General features: G+C 32.8%; 1 long non-coding RNA gene across 6 annotated transcripts; it reads left to right on the top strand.

The window, feature by feature from the left end:
• On the top strand, positions 603 to 4,461 carry LOC109950234. Of its 6 annotated transcripts, none has more exons than XR_002272514.1 (9): positions 603 to 930; positions 1,030 to 1,097; positions 1,219 to 1,346; positions 1,900 to 1,980; positions 2,184 to 2,292; positions 2,442 to 2,514; positions 3,120 to 3,273; positions 3,344 to 3,726; positions 4,140 to 4,461. It is a non-coding gene; the product is annotated as an uncharacterized LOC109950234 (long non-coding RNA). The 6 variants fall into 6 exon arrangements; XR_002272515.1 differs by having other exon boundaries at positions 3,120 to 3,583; positions 3,672 to 3,726; XR_002272513.1 differs by having other exon boundaries at positions 610 to 930; positions 3,672 to 3,726.

The raw sequence follows: 4,716 nt of genomic DNA, 5'->3' as shown, positions 1-4,716 counted from the left end.
CGCGGGAATAAAAAAAAACCTCTCGCACGCGCGGAAGCGCGTGCAGGGAGGCTAGTATATATAAAGCAAAAGGCAGAGAATGGTGAAACATTCAAAATACCAAAAAATGCCCTTGGTTAATGCAAACATTAAGAATTCAAATTATTAATTAAATGAGGATAATGAGGTAAATTCACACTTTTTCATATTTTTTTAAAAAAAGAAAAAAGAAAAAGCAGATAATGAATCCTATTTTTAAGAAACACAACTACCCATTATCTTTTTTAATTCTAAAATAAATTTAAAGATTAGTATCTATATATATAAAGCAAAAGGCAGAGAATGGTGAAACATTCAAAATACCAGAAAATGCCCTTGGTTAATGCAAACATTAAGAATTGAAATTATTAATTAAATGAGGATAATATGGTAAATTCACAATTTTTCGTATTAAAAAAATTAAAATTAAAAACAAATTCAGATAATGGGTCCTATTTTTATGGAACACAAATATTCATTATCTTTTTTAATTCTAAAATAAATTTAAATTTTTTTTTAAAAAAACCTCTCGCATGCGCGGAAGCGCGTGCAGAGAGGCTAGTATATATAAAGCAAAAGGAAGATAATGATAAAACATTCAAAATTCTGAAAATATCTTTGATACACTAAAATTTTAATACGCACCGATTATAATTAAAGTAGGGTATAATTGTAAAAGAACAATTATGAAGAACTTTAAAAAAATTAAAAAGAAAAGAAAAAAGTTTAACAGACCCCACTCCAGAGCAGTTGCTCTTCCTATCAGTTTCTTCTGGCACGTTCTATTCAAAAAAGATGAAAGCAAAACTGAAACCATCCAAAACCCACCATGGCCCTCAAACTTGGAAACGCATTTCCTCCCCTCCCATGTTTCGCAGAGCAAGAATCCTCATCTACTCACGGCATAAAAAGGTTTGAGGTTTTTATTTATTTTTTCTAGGTTCGTTTCTTCATTTGTGATGTCGAAAATTGAGAAGTAAATCATAAATTGAGTTTGGTTTGTTGTTACAGGGAGGAAGATTGAAGGAAAAAGAGCTGAAGCAATCAATATTGGAACCCCCAGTGTGCTCATCAATCTGGTAGTTCATGTCTTTGTGTGGCTGATTTTCTCTTTGCCTGTGTTTATTCCAGAAAATTGGTATAAAATTATGGTATGATTTTGTGTGCTTATTTTCATTTTTTCTTTTTGTGAATTTTCAGTATTTGTAAGATGTTGCAGTGTATGAGAGAGGCAAGAAAATTATGGTATGATGCTGTTAAAACCGATCGACGTTTACTCAGATTCTAAATCAGACGGTCCATCTCGCATCACCAACCTTCAGTCTCAGGTAATATGACGCCCTGCCTCTGCTTCTTTCATATTTGAACTGTTTCCTCTGTAAGGGTTTAGTTGGATTATTCACTTGCATATATTCAGCTTAGCATTCCAAGTGTTTGCTAAAATGCCAAAGTTGATTTTAGTTTGAACACTTTGTTGGTCGGTTTTATTTTGTATTATCTAATTTAGCTTTGTAAATAAGAATTGGGAAATGAACAGAAATTAGAAAAGCTTAGTTCTTTATAATAAAACTAATTTCAATGAACGCAACAATTCCATAATGAGGGTGAAAATGAAATTAGAAGTGAGAACAGTGAAGAGATTTGTACGTTGTATCAATTTGTAAGATTTTTTAGTGTTGGTGAAATTTTGTCTTTTTAGTTCTTTTTCTTTGTTATATTGACTTTTTGAATAATAGTTTCATGTACGAGTATGCGATGCTTCAAGATGCCAAGTACGGTCAAGTTTTCATGTGTTTAGGCTTGCACAAAACTTAAGTATTTCTTCCTAGGATTCATGTTATATGGATATTAGCCTCTCACCCTGTGCTTTGCATGCTTGAGACCTTTTCAACAGAACCGAAGTTTGAGAAAACTGTTGGAATCAGTGGAGTGGGGAATAAATTTTAAAACTCAACGATGTGTGTAAGTTTGATTTCACTATTATGTTTTTGGCCGCCTTTTTATTATTGTATGGTTTCTGAGAAAAGGGATCAAATGAAAAAAATAAAAAATTTAGTTTTAGTTATCTTATAACCATTTCTCTCTCTCTTTAGTTTTAATCCATATAGGGCAGCAATTCCTTTAAGTTTTTTTACGCTCTCATCTTCTTCTTCTTCAAATTTCAGGGTCCAGTCATTAGTTCAAGAACTCAAAGTCCAGAATTGCTTCAATGACTCCGGTTCCATGCTTTCTGTTTATTAATCTTCAATATGCAGAGCATCAATTCTTTAAATGGTACGAATCTCTCTCTCACACAAAGCTATCCCTAATTTATGTTTGATTGACTGAAACTTTGGCTAGGGTCTAGGTCTGTGTTTGTGTTTGTAATTATTTATGTGTTTGACTTATGAAATTAAAAAGTCTTTGGAATTTTATCTCAACAGATGGAATCGCCTCTCACCTCGCACTCTCTGACGCATAATGGTTCCAGAAGACGCAGAGGAAACTATATTTAAGGTTAATGATTCTTCATTTCGTTATATTTTGTATTTTAAGTTTCCAATCAGCATACATTAGTTTAGTTGGAAGATGATTTTTTCCTACTGGGTTCTTTCAAAAGTTGTCCATTATTATACAATCCCTTCCCCTCCCCCCCAACAAAAAAAAATTAGACATTTTAATATTGGCTCTACTGTAACTAGGTGTTCTGTTTTCGGCTGATAATTTGGGCCTCCAAATGTGCCTAACAAAGCCATGGCTTTATTTCTCCACGTTCATATGTTAGTGAGAATCCACGATTTCTATTTTTGTCTTTCTGGAAGATGCAGGTGACAAAGGAAAAATAAAGCAAACAAATCACCCTTTAGGATACTTTTGGGTTGTTTCTGACTGGAATTGGGTGTTGGTTTACATTTGTTATTTGTTTACACTATCATTATTAGTTTCTTCTTTCTTTGTGTTTATTTTTGTCAAGTGTCCAGGTCATTCTAGATCCAGATTCAGTCTCATATTGATGTAAAGTGTCCAGTTCAGGCATCAACTTCGATTTTTTATGTTACGAATAAGATTATGCTTTGATTTTTTCTTCTTCTTTTTTTCTCAAGGGATTATTTATTATACAGGAATTAAAAGCAAAATGAGGATCAGAGTTGGAGGGAGTTCAAGAATAACATGAAAGCAAAACAAAAGGGAAGCATCATGGTGAGTGATAAGCACTGATCATGACTTCTTCGAGCAGTGAACCAAAGTCGCTCTTCTTCATGGACAAGTCCAAAGGTACCTTATTCATACCTTTGTTTTTTTGTTTTTTGTTTTGAGTGACATATTTGTCTTTTTTCGCTTTCAGTAATTGAATTGCTTCTGTATAACAAATCCCAATTTCAGGTCAGCTGCCGGAATCTGGCATTTTTTAATGGGTTTTATTTTTCGTTGCTAGAATGCATTTTATTGTGGTTTTAGTGTTTAGGGTGATAGAGTGGTGGAGATGCAGATGGAGGTGTGGGTATTTTGGCCATGTTAAAAGGAAATTGCAAGTTTATGGTTTGGTTTAAACAATTGTGTGGCTGTGTGTTCGCTTTAGGTGAAGGTGTCGTGATGCAAAAGAAACTATGTTTCTAGCTTTAAATTCTGTGTTTCTATGTGCTAATTGGGCGATTTCTCAATGTTTCTATTAGGTTATTTCATATGGATGCTAGAAGGGACATAATTTTCTGTGGTGGCAATTACACTGTGAGCTTTTCTCATTCTTCCTGTCAAAATTTATATAAACTCTGTAATTTGATTTCTGAAAACTGCTTTTGTCCCTAATGATGTTTATATGGATGCTATAAGTTTTGGTGAAAATTAAAGTTTGCGAAGAATGTCATCTCTCATTTATGGCAGTTGCTTTATCCAGGAATGTCATATATGTAACTTTAAAGTTGTTGGCTTTGAATAAACCAAACACTTGAAGGGCTAATCTGTTTTAGTATTTGAAGGGCGTGGTGAAGCTGATAATAACACACCCATAATGACACGCTGCGATAGACTTATTCCGAAACATAAGTCTATTGTTTTGATGGATTGTTTTAGTATTCTTAATATCTTGCTTCATATTAAGTTTTTTTTTTGTTGTTTTTTTTAAAAAAATAATATAAATGCAGATCCAATTTGCTGCATGAGGCTACCAAAGAAGATAGTAGCAGGAGGGCATAAAAGTGCTGCCGGAGGAGGTTTATGTACAAGCAGTAGCTAAAAGGATTTTAATTGTCATGAATTTTTTGTTTATTCTTTTCCTTTTTCAATGGTTGCAATACTAGCTTCTTTTTTTTTTTTTTTGTTGGTCAACATTGCAATACTAGCTTCAATTACTATATTTTGGTGTAACGAGTTTTGTTTTAAATAAAGACTTATTCAATTACATCTGTTCCAAATTCGGTTCAATGGTTAACAATGATAATTGTTATCAATAAATACAAAGAGGAATTTAAATTAGTTCTTGCATTTGTTTTAAATTCTTTTCAATATGATCAACTATGATAATCACATGCATGCGAGAGGCTTTTTTTTAATCACGCGCTACACGCGACTTACATAGTTTGACAAATATTTTTCGCAATTGTATTTATATAGATGTCCGTTTCAACAGTTTCATATTTTAAGCGCACGCATGTGATAAATCGCTGTTTTAAAAATTTTCCTTTACCACCCGTATTTTTCTATACGTCCATCTTAACAGTT

The sequence above is a fragment of the Prunus persica genome, chromosome G7 (assembly GCF_000346465.2).
Source record: "Prunus persica cultivar Lovell chromosome G7, Prunus_persica_NCBIv2, whole genome shotgun sequence".
In the NCBI taxonomy this organism is placed as follows: Eukaryota; Viridiplantae; Streptophyta; class Magnoliopsida; order Rosales; family Rosaceae; genus Prunus; species Prunus persica.
This window is presented reverse-complemented; position numbering and strand designations above follow the sequence as displayed.